Source organism: Malaya genurostris, chromosome 3 (assembly GCF_030247185.1).
Source record: "Malaya genurostris strain Urasoe2022 chromosome 3, Malgen_1.1, whole genome shotgun sequence".
Classification (NCBI taxonomy): domain Eukaryota; kingdom Metazoa; phylum Arthropoda; class Insecta; order Diptera; family Culicidae; genus Malaya; species Malaya genurostris.
In genome coordinates this window covers 40,397,719-40,412,315 of record NC_080572.1, presented here as the reverse complement: position 1 = coordinate 40,412,315, position 14,597 = coordinate 40,397,719, and the positions used below count along the sequence as shown (strand labels likewise).

At 36.4% G+C, this 14,597-nt stretch overlaps 2 protein-coding genes across 5 annotated transcripts in view; one reads left to right on the top strand and one right to left on the bottom strand.

Moving 5' to 3' along the window:
• Nucleotides 1-14,597, bottom strand: part of LOC131435629 (D-beta-hydroxybutyrate dehydrogenase, mitochondrial) — a 205,926-nt gene that overhangs the window by 72,546 nt on the left and 118,783 nt on the right. The window lies entirely within an intron of this gene.
• Nucleotides 3,776-14,597, top strand: part of LOC131435631 (elongation of very long chain fatty acids protein 7) — a 93,425-nt gene continuing 82,603 nt past the window's right edge. Inside the window, exon 1 of the mRNA XM_058603721.1 lies at nucleotides 3,776-4,142. The gene's annotated coding sequence lies outside the window, so the exon portion shown is untranslated. The remainder of the gene's footprint in view (nucleotides 4,143-14,597) is intronic.

Genomic DNA, 14,597 nt, shown 5'->3' with positions numbered 1-14,597 from the left:
GTTTGTTCGTGGTTCGTCTCGTCATCCATTGCCGTGGTATTGTTGTTGATTTCGTTGCTAGTTGCTGTAGATGCGCCTTGTTGTACATTGTTGGCAGTTGCTGGTTGGTTAGATGGTAAGCTGTTAATTGCAGCTGGTGTACTTTGTTCTATAGGGGATACGTTGAATGGTTTCGTTGAAGCGGATGCTTCACTGTTGTTGGTGACTGTCACAGGTGTACTGGGGTTGCTTGGGGTTGGTGTGAAGGAAGCACCGTTGTCCTTTGGTATAGTTGTCTCCTTGTCCGGTTTATCACATGGCTTACCGTAATGAACAGCTTTTTGGCAATATTGACATGTGGCCATCTTATTGTTGTAGGTAACAAGTGATTTGCACGGAATTCTTGTATCCTGACCGAATGTCACATAAGAAGGTATAGGCCTCCTCAAGCGCATGCGTAACAAACGTGCGCCGTTTAGAATACCGGCGAAAAAATTCTTCCACTTTTCTTTTTCGATAGAGAGAATCTCTCCGTATAGGGACATAGTTGCGCGAATATAAGAATCGTTGACGCTTGAGGGAAATCATGCACACGCACTTCTATAGCACTATCTTCCATATATACTGGAATGTTGTACTTGATATTTTCATGCTCCACATAGTGCACATTATTATTGTCTTTAGCGAATTGAATTGCATTCAACTCTTTATAGAACTGGATATAAACAATATTATTGGTCTTATTGCATTGAAGTAAATGCACACGTTTAATGTCAAGATGCATTTGCTCCTTAAGCAAACCTTCAAGTTCTCGTATCGAAGGTCGAATTTTGCACTGTCTGAAGTCAACAATAATTGTATTCTTTCGTACCGGTGGTAGATTTTGTTCGTTTGGTTCACTCATTTCGAGATCGTTCTATTGTTCACTACACAATACTGTACTTGGTTTCTTCTGTCCCGACCGTAAGCGGTTTTGGTTTGTCGACTGAATTGGATGAGATGTGAAACCGAACTGATAATGAACGTTACGATGGGTCTTACAAATGAAATAAACATCATAACTGATTTTGTTATAATATTGTTATCATAAGTTTTAACCTTCAACTGTTTTCATTTGTTAAATATCTCAAAATAAAACAAATTGTTATACATATCAACTGTTGATATACTTGTGTTATGATTTAGTTATGTGCATCTGATCGGGTATCTACGGATTTCTGCTTTCTCTACGGATCTATTTCTTAGAATTTATGTATTTTGGGTTATTTCTTTAGAAAAACTACAGAAAATTGAAATTGACAATTATTCTTATACAATTACAATCACATCACAACTAGATGGTTTGAAGATGGGTTTATTTTTTCAGTGCAAATTATAAGATGATAGTACACCCAAACTTCCGTTTACGTAAACTTTTTTTACGTTACCTCTTTTTACGTAACTCTTTTTACGAACAAAATCACAAATAACGTATACATTTTTTACGAACCTACTTCTTGAAAGGAAGTTTTTGCATACAAGGAAAACCATTTCCGGCTCATTTGCATTCCATGAAAATTACTACAATATGGGTATTTTCGGAACCGTTTTGATGAGTAAATGTCGGAAAACAATGTTAGAGCTGGTTCTGAATTCCAAGATGGCGACTTCCGGTTTATTGATATTTCTTGAAACCCCTTACAATACGGGTAGTTTTGGAACGGGTTTAATGATTACCTGTTGGAAAACGATGTTTGAGGTGGTTCTGAATTCCAAGATGGTGACTTCCGGTTTTTTGATATTCCTCAAAAACTTTTACAGAATGGGTATTTTTGTAACGGATTTGATGAGTAAATGTCGCAAAACGATGTTTGAAATGGTTCTGAATTCTAAGATGGCGACTTACGGTATATTGGCATTATAATTCCCGATTATTACGTAAATGAAGGTTTGGGTGTATTAGTTATTGTTCTCTGGAAATTGTAAGAGGGATGAATTGCTAAAAATACCGTAATAATCGAAAGAGAAAGTAAGCAAAAAGATTCTGCCATTTTCAGTTAGAACCTAATGTAAACTAATCACCTAGTTAGAAGCGTTTGATATTACGGTGATTATGCAACCTCTATTTCTGCAACTCCATCGTTCGGCGGTGAACCAAAATTAATTGCAGTGCAGTGAACATCCACATAAAAGAAGCACATATTTGGGATACCCGCATGCAGTGCCGCACTGCACACCGTCCAGATGACTAATTTCAACCATTTTTAATGCCAATATTATGCTTCATAAGACTATATCAATTTCTAACCATTTAATTAGAAAGAATTAGAGAAGTTTTCCCTTCAAATTATTATTTAATTAGATTACATGATTATTATTTGGTTCAATAATAGTAACTGAGTGCTTACACTGAAAGAGAGTTCAGTGTGTTCAACCATATTCAATGAAAAAGAAATATCTATGATTATCTTTATAACACAATTTTGAAATCCAAGTCCATTTGCAAGCCACCGTTTCGCTTGTAAGTGCCGTACGCGTACAATATTGAAATAATGCTTTCAAATCAAGTTAAATGTGGCAAATCCAACAACAAATCACCGAGATACAAGCGCTTCAAATTAGGTCTAAAGTCTAAGATTCCGTAAGGTTTTGACTACAAAAGTTTAAGACATTAAAGTGTAGAATTTGAAACTCTACGATTTCAACAATTTTTCTACATAAAACTCTATGACTTTAAAACATTTTGATGTCAAAAGTCGAACACTTCAACATGGGATATATGTTTTAAGCTTAAATTAAAGTAATATTAAAAACAAAAACTAAACAGAGGTAATTTGGGCCTATTCTAAAAACCGAAAAATTTTATCTCGCAAATCGGGTAAAATCGGGAAATTAAAATCGACAATCGACTAGTCACCGGGGATTGCAGGAGAAATTATTCGTGAAACGGTCAATGATGGTAATTCTTTATATTTTAAATAAGTTACATTTTTTTTGTTTCAATTATAGAGGTTTTAACCTTTAGGTGATTCGCCTTTTCGAGTCAGAAAAACTTTTTGACCCTATGTGCGAGGTTTTGAATGGAACACAGGCAGGCTGCGTGATTGGCATCGACATACCCGTCTCCAAGTTATATTTATAATTTCCAATTGCAAACGATTTTCTAACTTTGCGATTGTAGTTACGGATAAACTATGATCTTCTTGTAAACTGGTTCAAAGTACACTGTCCGCAATTGAATTAAGTATAGCGAATTTATTTTTATGAATCTGTAATCGATCCCAGCAAGACCCGATCTCCGATCTTCGATCACCGTTTCAATTCAGTTCAGTTGCGTTGCATGCCATACCGTCATTTAATTGTATGTGTTCTTTAGAGTTATTAAAATTTAGAGACAATCCGATGCATTATCCGATGTGCTTGAAATCCGAACGCTACTAACTCTGCCGGTTGTTAAGAGCAAAACTAGTAAATTTGTTGTAATTTCCGTAATCTGCCTACGAACCAGTCAATGTGAGGTTAACCACATAAACAAGGATACTGCACTGTGAACGCCTAAGTCAACCACCTGAGTAGGCATCGATATTCCGCTAGTACTCGAAGCCGACAGCGTTGCTTAGGATTGTCAAAGTCTCCCCCTAACAGTGGAGAGACGTACATTTTCCCTTCAAACACAATGCTCGTTGCGAAGCTCGTTGTTGGACGGGGTTCGGGGAAGGGGCAGTGTTCTGTTCCCCCATCAACGACGCCTAATAATAATGCACTTTCAGCAAACCAATCCGCAGCGGATTTGCTTAGTTAAAGTTGACGACGACGATGACGAAGTCTTCTATCTTAGGCGTAATTACTACCAGGCACTACTAAGCAGAGCGTCGTTGGCATAGTAACCGTTGCCTGCCTACTAGGGGTCAGGAAAAAAACTCGACTTTTATTTTGATTCAAAACCGATCGGTGATTTTCAGTATGCACTAAGCCAGTCTTCGGTAAAGACTACGTTTTAGCGATTGCTCGCACGTGCGCGCGTGAGAAAGTGTGAAACTTTGACGCAGCTTCGAAGGATTGCTCGGCTATTTCCGACGGCAGCCTTCCCCACTAATTCTAAAGTGTTTGAAATACAAAAAAGCAGTCAATTTATCGGTTCCTAAATCCTTTCTTCAAACAAAACACAATCAAAACACTACCCGGTATGTATAATTTATCCTCTCTCCCTCTTTACTTATTATGTTTCTAATAGTTGAAATGTCAATGGGTAATAATAATCACAATAAAATATGAGAAAAAAAACACGACGCGGCTCAGGCGTGTCATCTCGGTTGGTGGGGTCTCGGCGAATTTGTGCCAATTGCATCAGATGCAGAAATGAGCACAAATCACAGATGGATGCAGCAAGAGTGTTTCAATGAAGTCAAAGTGCAGCAAACATTATCGGCTTCGGAAGATGGGCACGATCTCTGTAACGATAATCACAGACCACGGAGGACGATGCTTTTTTCATTCTGAATCCGGGTCAACTGTTTTCCGTAGAGCGAACCGACGATCCCGGAGGTAGGTCTGGTCGGTTCGTTCCGCATTGGTGGTTCGATCGTCGCGCTTTGAAATTTTAAGCTACATTAAATGCGGGGCAGATTTTGAAAAAGTGCAAACTCATTGTCCAGCCGTCGAATGAGGTCCGACAGCTCGGATTGGTGAGGTAAACAGTTTTTCGATATATCATTTTCTTTGATGTCGATGGAGAAACGATTTACGATGTTCAGTTTATTAGAAAACCAAAAAAAATTGAGAATTGCTTTACTAGAAATATCATCGACAAAACTTCCAAAGGTCAGAAGAAAGAAGTTAAACAGTTCAATTCTCCAGATAAAATTTGATAGTTGAAACAGTAAACAGTTGTAGACTCGGTGAGTTCAAAAATCTAAAAAGCTTTACGGGGTTCAAAAGTCCAAAAGCTCAAACGCTGAGAGCTTCCAAATTCAAGGTTTTCAAATGTCTAGGATTTCAAGAGTCTTGGAGTTCAAAAGTTTACGACATCAAAAGTCTAGGGTTTTTTGAAGCTTAAGATTCTGAAATTCAAGAATACACAAATTCTAGAACTTGGCATTTTAAATGTCCGGATCCTCAGAAGTCAAGGGTCTTGGTTCCTAAACGCCCAGAGCTTTAGAAGTCTAGGACTTTAACGTCTAGTACTTCAAAAGTCTGAAACTTCAAAAGCCAAAAGCTTCAATAGTTTAGGACTTTCAAAGTTAGGGACTTCCGAAACCAAGGACTTTGAATTTTTGCACTAGTGGTGTAATGATGCCTTTCTCATATATAATATTGTGGCATTCTATTCAAAATTGAATAGAATAATCACCCGAATTTTGAAGATTTTATGCAAATTTAATACTCTAAACGACTATTTAAATTTTTGTTGTATCCAAACATATGCAGTAATTTTTGGTAGGACCATGAGACCTTTCATTTAACCCAAAGAATGGTAATAACGATTCTGTGTCCAGTTTAGAAATTATTTTACAGTTTTTGCTTCGCCAGTTTAATTGACGGTGTACAATATTTAACACCCTTTACCCTATAACTCCGGAACCAGAAGTCGGATCCGGATGAAGTTCAGGAATTCCGTGTGGGTATGGAAATCGGTCAAACCATCGCTGAGGAAAGTGAGTGAGATCCATTTAGGATTTTTTGACCACTATTTCCGGTACTTCCGGAACCGGAGACCGGGAATCAGAATAGCCGGAATCGATTTGTTTAGCTGCCAACTGGTAATGACTATCGATTCGTGTAGCTTTGAGACCAGTTTAAAAATGTTTTGACGTGTTTTGTTTCTCCGGTTTAAGTGACGGTGTACAATATTGAACACACTTCACCCAATAACTCCGGAGAGGGTGGGAGAGAGAGAGAGAGAAAGAGAGAGAGAGATTGCTCAGCTTGATGAACTGATTCGAATGGTATATGACAGACGGGTTTTCAAGTGTTTTTTCATAACCTTTCTATATGAGAAAGGCAAAAACGACTTCAAATGTCGACGACTTTAGAAGCTTAGAGCAATGAAAAATTTTAACTTTATGAGCCTAGGACTTTAAACCTAAGCAAGTCTAATACTTCAAAATGTTGTCTAGGATTCAAATGTCAAGAGCTTCGAAAGTCTACGTCGTTGAAAGTTCCACAATTCCAAACTGAAGTACATCAAACGTCGCTACAAATATCAAATCTGAATAGTCTAGGACTTTCAGGCTTGGAATTAAAAAGAGACTTCCTAAGTCATGAACTTCCAAAGACATGGACTTCCAAGGTCTTGCTTTTCTAAGGTCTACTAATTTAAAAGTTTTGGACTTCAAAAATCAAGGATTTCGTAAGTCTAAGACTTCTTAAGTCTGATATTCCAAAAGTTTAGAACTTCAAAATTTTAGCACTTTAAAATACATGAATTTTAAAAGTCTGAAACTTCAAATGCAGGTGAATTCATAAGTCTGAGACTTCCACAATCAAGGATTTCAAAAATTTAGGAATTCTAAAATTAAGGACTTCAAAAATTTAAGACGTTAGAAGTAAAGAATTTTATTAGACTAAGACTTCAAAATCTATTAAAATTTAAAAAATATAGATTTTTAAAAGTCCAGTATTTTACTCCATTCCTTTATAATGGACAGGACAATAAAAGTCTAGTACTGCAAATATCTAGGGCTTCAGAAGAATACAAAGAACTTCGAAGGTTATGGCCTTTCATAAGTGGATGTCTTCAAAAGTTTCACACTTCAACACTGAATGCTTTAAAAAGTCTAGGACCTCAAAAGATAGACCTACACTTGCGATCATGTAAGTTTTTTGATAGGCTAGGGCTTCCAAAGTTCCGGATTGACATCTTGAGTTTAAATGTCTAGAATCTTGAAAACCAAGGATTTCATTAATCTTGGACTCTTTAATTCTAGGATTTTAGTTTTTATTTGAGACTTCATAAATCAATAGCATCTAAAATTAAGAACTTTTAAAGTTCCACGCTTCAACAGTTAAGAACTTTGAAACTCAATGATACCAGAATACCAGAACTTCGAAAGCGAGTAATTTCGAAATTTGAGAGTTTCAAAAATCTAAGTCTTCGAAAACCACGATTTAAATATCTTGAACTATGGATAACTAAAGCATAGAACTTCCAAAGTTAAGGCTTTCAAATGTTCTGAACATCAAATATTTGGGATTTCAAAAGTACTATAGAGAGTCCAAGAGTCCAAGAGTCCAAGAGTTAGAGAGTCCAAGAGTCCAACTTCTGAAGCTGAACGACTCAAAAGTCAATAATGGCAAAACTTGAATATTCTGTAAATTTAGAAATTCATAAGTTTGAATTTCAAAATTCTAAAGCTTCAAAAGTCTTCGAAAACCACGATTTAAATATCTTGAACTATGGATAACTAAAGCATAGAACTTCCAAAGTTAAGGCTTTCAAATGTTCTGAACATCAAATATTTGGGATTTCAAAAGTACTATAGAGAGTCCAAGAGTCCAAGAGTCCAAGAGTTAGAGAGTCCAAGAGTCCAACTTCTGAAGCTGAACGACTCAAAAGTCAATAATGGCAAAACTTGAATATTCTGTAAATTTAGAAATTCATAAGTCTTGAATTTCAAAATTCTAAAGCTTCAAAAGCCTAGGACTTCGGAAACCACGATTTAAAAAATACTTAAAACTTTAGATAACTAACGCTTAACAGTATAGAACTTTCAAAGTCTGAGTTTCCGAATGTCCAGGATTTTGTATAGCTGCAACTCATAAATGTAGGGCTTCAAGTTTCTAGGATCTCTAAAGTTCTGTAATTCTGGTTAACAAAGAAAGTGACCACTAGATCAAGAGATCAGAAGACAATGAGACCAGAAGACCAGGAGACCAAGAGAGACCAGTAGAGACCAGGAGAGATCAGGAGAGACCAGGAGAGACCAGGAGAGACCAGGAGACCAGGAGACCGGGAGTCTAGGAAGTGACCTAAAAGGAGTCCTGGAGTCCAGGAGACCAGGAGACCAGGAGACCAGGAGTCTATGAGACCAGGAGTCTAGGAAGTGACCTAAAAGGAGTCGTGGAGTCCAGGATAAGCATTATGCGGGCTCTGCTTTAAAAACTAATTAATAACTATTGACGGGTATGCTGAGTTTAGTCGTGGTCGGGCAAACGTCGATCTGGCCGTCTAAATGACGTCAAACTACGATCTGGTCATCTGAGTGAGGTAAAAATCGTCTCGAAAGTTCATTCTATCAAAGTTGCTGACATCGTGAAGATATTAAAAGATAATCATAATTTTGCATGAGCACTTGAACCAAAAAAGGCATGTGAGTAATACCAGATACATAATTGGAGGACGTGAATACAAATATAATTAACGTGCTATTTCCAGACTTCCGAATATCGATCATTTTACGCTCTAGTTGATTGATTGTGCTAATTATGCAAACTTACAGCATTCATTTCCCTTGCCAAATTATAACAGTATAAGGCGGAAGGCACGAGACAAAAAAGATTACAGGGTAGTGTAGGAGACGAAACCGATTACCATGACATTTGAAATGCAATGCTTAAATTAATTCATCAATTCATTTTTTTTTTGAAAAATCCACAATAGATCGTTCTATTCTATAAATTGCTGAACATATTTCCGATTGTATGGAGTATTTTTTTCTCCTGTGATAAATACAACAACAGTTATTTACAAATTTTGAAAAGGCAGCCCATAGTAAAGTAAGACGTATTCACATAAAAAAACCTGTTTCAATCCACCTACACAGAACGAAAAGATGAAACTTACACGACATGTAAACCAATCGTACTATTAAACAGACATCAGTTGAAACGAAAATCTGATTCAAAACCATGATTGATGTAAAATTACATTGAAATGCATTTACTTTTTTATTGAACAAGACTGTATATTTACAAATCGCTTACTTTTGTAATGTAACTTTCCATTCAATTACCTGCTCCAAATATGTGCATGAAAATAAATGTAAATTCACAAAATATTTTTATCTGTGTAGTGGTGCAATGCTGCCACTCTCAAATTTCCTAAAATACTACAAGTTAAAAATGTTTAGAAAAGAGTTTTGAAGATTTCTATTGCATAATTCTACATTTATATACTACATTTGAGTTTAAGTTAGTGAGAATCTATTCAATAATTTGTGAAAAAGTTAAGTGAGCTCCATTTGATCACATTTGATTGCGATTGTCGCTACTTCCGGAATCGAAAGCTGGATATCGGCATAGTGTCATTCGGTACATTCAACCATATACTAATAAGACCTGCATTTTTTTAAAAGATTGTCTATGGCAAATTGAATTTTTGAAAAAAATGTACCGGTAGTTGAGCTTGGATAAAATTCAGCAAATCATTTATGGGAGTATTAATGGTTTATTTGGTTACAGACTCTCATGGTCTGCAAAGTACAGGAATTCTTTAGCCAATAAAAAGAGGTAATAGCTAATAAAAAAATAATTCTGAAATTGACATTTTTACACTAAGCACCCTACCTCCGGAGCCAGGGGTTTGATCCGAATGAAATTTTTAATATTCTTATTAAGGAAGGCTTTTATCGTATCAAAGAACGCTCATTGGCAACTCTTCACACGATTGAATCAGTGCCATCAAAAAGAGACGGATATCATCGCAACAACAAAAACCCGGCATGGCTCATTTAACATAGAATCGACACCAGTGCGAGAGTGAATTTCTCTCGATGACATTTCTGAGAATCAAAGGTTAGCACGCTGCTGTGGAAATTCTCTCTGAAGCAACAAACGGTCGCTTATTCTCGTTTCGCGATCCGATTCTATACAGGCAGTTGATAATTGCGTTAGAATCATTTTACTATTGCCGCTTATTCTAACTATGTGCATATAACCTTTGTATAAGTTGTGTCTATGAAAATGTCCGTGGATGCTTCACACAAGGCTTTAGAAATATTGCAACCTAGTATGAGAATCATCAAGTTGAATCATCGATTCGATTTTCTGCGATAATTGTCAATTTGCGATTCTCTCTTGGGAAATTCCACACAGCAATGATCATTATCAGACTGTAAATTTTTTTAAAGGCGTGAAATACTCAGAGTATGAAGTGGAGCGAAGAAATGTAGCAAAATTCTCTCACGGTTCATGCATTGAGAGACTCGAGTTCTTGTAGCATCTTCTACCGGATTGAAAATGTTGTATATAATATAGATAGCAATATAACAACTTCTGTCAAATTTTCAGCAATCACCAACACTGATTCTTATTGCCTTTTAAGACCTTTCAGTAGATTCTATTTTGTCACACACACAGAAAATTTTTCAGTTCGTCGAGCTGAGTCGAATGATTTCAAAAGTTCGGTTTTCACAGTGATTGAATAGCCTTTCTATATGAGAAAGCCAAAAATATTTGCAAATTTGGTGTCTCATCTTCTTTCAGATGATCCAAAACAACTTATCGTTACTATGACTAAGTTCGAAGGATAATGAACCGTTTCATTATTCGATTGTTACGATGACTAAATTTTATGAATTGAAATCCGAATTTCTACAGTTTCCACCATATTCGCCAGATATAGGAAACAAGCTCGCTGGCACGAGAAATGCGGGTGGTTGACAAATGTAGACAAATTTAGAATCACTTGATAGAAGAAAAATATTCATTAGCCATCCTCAAACCCTACGAATAATGAATAAAATTGTTATTATTTTGTTGCTCTCATTTTCAAACACATGTTTTGACTAATTGTAAAATTCAAATTCAGAGCAAAACAAATCAACTCTACTTTGATCCCGACAGTCGTGCAATCGAGCAGTGTGAAACCAATTGCGATTGCGATGGCCAGCAATACCTCGATTGAAGCATCTGCTAGATTGGCACCGTTCAATTGCTGGCAATATATCCTCGCATGCATTGTTGGCTTTTGCGGTGGTAAGTTTAATTGAACTGTTTGCCCACTTCCCAAACATCCGATGCCCAACGACCGTCACGCTTGGAGGGTTTCGAATATACTTAGGATTGAACGAAAACTGATCGAAATACCGCAGCGCGAGCAGCACGAGGTAAGGCAGGAAAGTCCTACCAAATGTTGCACCGGTAGTTCATTTTCAACGCGACGGTGTCAATGGTTCAATGTCATCTGGCTTTCCGACTGATGACCGGTTTCACGCCAATCTGGCCAATGTCAGCAAAATTCGTTTGTTGCAACAGTGCAAATGCTTGCCGATGCACATTACCGAAAATGGTATGAGAAGCAAAATTAAAAAATATGTCGCGATTTTTGCAGTTTACGCTATAATAACTGCATTTGTAGATTTGTATATATGCACTACAAATAAATAGATACAATTCTAATGTTAAACAATGTTAGATTTAAAGAAATAAAAATGCAATGAAATATTACCTTATTTGGGTAAAAAATCTCGTTCCCAATTTTGTACTCAAAGTCGCTGATAATCTTCAGAAAAGCTTGTTACATCAATCGGTTTTTCGGATCGATTGCTATTGCTTCTTAGTGGAGATGAAGTACACAAATTGGAGGCAATTATTTCCAGGGATTCTTTTCATTAAAGTTACTGTTTAGATTAAATCTTCATGAAAGTGTATGATACCCGGTAGGCATTGCAATTTTCTTTCCATTAATAGTTACATGACTATCGGTCGTAGCTCACTTCGACCTGTTTGGACTACATTAAATAGATTTCTATCGAGCACATGCCTCTGTAGTGACCTTGTCATGCCATGCAACAATAAATTTACTAAAATGCCCCATAAGAACTGTCGACGCCTGCTGTATGTGGAATTTGCAGTTATTTTTACGCGACCGACGAAATTAGAAAAATATATCGAAAGCTCATATCTGCCGAAATGGATCTGAAAAGGCAACCGTGTGTTGACATGTATTGTCATTTGCAACACAAAGCAACTGATCCCCTAGTACTTTGACAGTCAACGCTACCAGCACCGGCAATCAACAGTCTGCATTAGTTTGTTATCGCTCGAGAGAAAATGTGTAGCCAAACAAGCTTTCGTGACATGAACGAAGGCCCTTTTTGGACGACTTACCGACCTCAACCACAGCTCAGTACAACAATGGAAATTTGCTTGTAGTTATCTTACGCCTCTAATGAGAAAGAGACCCAACCGAAACGAGGGTTCACTTGCCCCATCATGAAACGTCCGATCGGCTGTTGTCTCATACTTAGCACTATAATTTTATTTTCAACAAAACAATAACAGAAAAAATATGCAATTAGTGAACCTTCCCTTCACCTGCTCCCTGTTGGACCATACGCCGAATCACTTCGGCACTTCAGAAAACCGTTTCCCACAATTACTAACTGCACCCGACACAAATCATAATTGACGAGCATTGTTTGGAGTCAGTACCGGTGGGTATCGTGTCAGCGGGTAATTTTAGACCATTGCTGTCCACTGACAGTGTGCTCTGGTACGGAAAATGTGGAGTCCGATAAAAAAAACGGAAGCCTATGGAAATCGATTCAAGTTTACGGCATAAATAATTCAATATTTGAACAATATACATTCATCGATGTTAAACGTACGACAGGTTACATTTATTTTGATTGAGGTCGAAGATCGATTCATCTATTTTCCAATATTGATTCGAAACTTGGTTTATAAGAAAATTACGAGATTTAATCTGTGTCAAAGGTAAACTAAGTAAGCCTTGTCTAAAGATGACAGTAAACATAAGGATGGGACAAAATTTAGATTTCTGTTCCACCAAAAATTCTCGTGTTGCTTCTGGGTCCCATAGAAATTATGCAAATTTTTAACTCGATCAGTGAAACTATATTTTTTTTGTTGAACCCGTAGAGATATCAGAAGGCAGTGTGTGTATAATTATGCATGAACATTAAACCATCAGTAAACTCTTTCCAAAGTGGGATCAGATTTACTTACAGTGGACCAAAAACAACAACTTTGGCCATATTTACAAGTAATAAATCAGATTTTTTGCATCGAGATGTGACAATGGGTGAAACATGGATACATCACTTCACTTCGGAATCAAAATAATCATCATCTGAGGGGACTGCAGTCGGTGAACCACGTCCGAAGCATCCAAAGGCATAACATTTAGCTGGGAAGGTTATGGCTTCAGATTTTGGGCTGCACATGGTATAATCTTTATCCATTACCTCGAGTATGGAAAAAAAACTAGACGAATCAACCACATTGGATTGCTCGAGCTATTGCTGTGGAACGATCATCATCTATCAAAAAATTTGAATGACTGATAATTTCTATGACCTGTATTATAATTATAATATTATAACATAATCAGTCGTCATAATACTCAAATATAGATAATTGTGTATCGATTTGTACGAGTTTCACAGCGCAAACCATTGATTTTTTGTGTAACAGGTCGAAGAACACCGGACATGTGAGCCAAGAAAATACACTGTTGGCCATAATTTGTATTTGTTTTGTATAAGACGAAATTATTACAGCAGCCGAAATGTATGTATGTAAATGTATAGGAAACTTATCTCCCCCTAGAAAAAGGGGATATTTATGCTAGTTTGGGTATTTAAACATTGACATCAAATTTCGATTCGAGTTTCACTTGTATGCAATTATTTTTATAGCTTCAAGTATGGCTATATCAGTATGCGATTCTGATGAAAGCTATAAAAATATTTTCCTAATAAAACGTGTTATGCAATAAAAATTGGAAACTAATATTTAAAATACAAGCGCTATTTTTACGTTTTCCAATTCCTTAGCTTACCAAAGTCAACAAACGAATGCGAGAAAATTACGCTTGATCAAAGGGACAGTTCAAAAACCACATAGACCAAAATTTGGAACTTTTTTACTCTCCTCCCCGTCCGTCCTCGTAGACTTTCGTAGAGTTTTCCAATAACCCCTTCTTTGGAAAGTCTACGTAGACTATGATTTTGTTAAATCTATTTTCATTGACAAATAGTGTCATCATGATTGAAAAATTTAAAGTATGTGCACTTAGGCTGTGAACAATTTCGCGAATAATTTTATCTTTTGGTTAAAATTTGACATTACAATTGAATTATTTTTATCGAATAGTCAAGTTAAACTAAAACTACGGCCCATTTCAAAGTGTGACGGATGGAAAGCTATTTGGATTGATTTTGCACTAAAAATGAAAGGATAACAAGTGGTAATTGATAGCACCACAGAAGAACGTAAGACCTTCGAGTTCGACAATGTATTGAAAATGTATTGAAATGGGGTATTTTCTTTTACTGTAAGTATAAATAAAAGAAGTTGCACTGAAGTAATTTTTGTTCAAGATTCAAAATTATTATTTGTTTTGAAAGTTTTTTTTTCAATATTAGAAAATAACTATTGAACTGCCAAAATAGCCATACTCTCGAGCAGGGCTATTTTTATTAACGAAACACTGCTAACTGCTCGACTGTCAAATTTTAACTTAAGGTTAAAATAATTCGCGAGATGGTCCACAGCCTTAGTGTTACTAGAAATACTCAATAAGTGGCCTAGATAAAATTTGTTTTTCAACAAGACGGTACTACAAGCCCCAAAGCGAGCAAAGTAATGAACCATTTGTGTTGTAAGTTAGTTGAGTTATATCATTTTTAACTTTGAAAGACGTTCGCCGGTTATGTCATCAATTCTCAGTTATT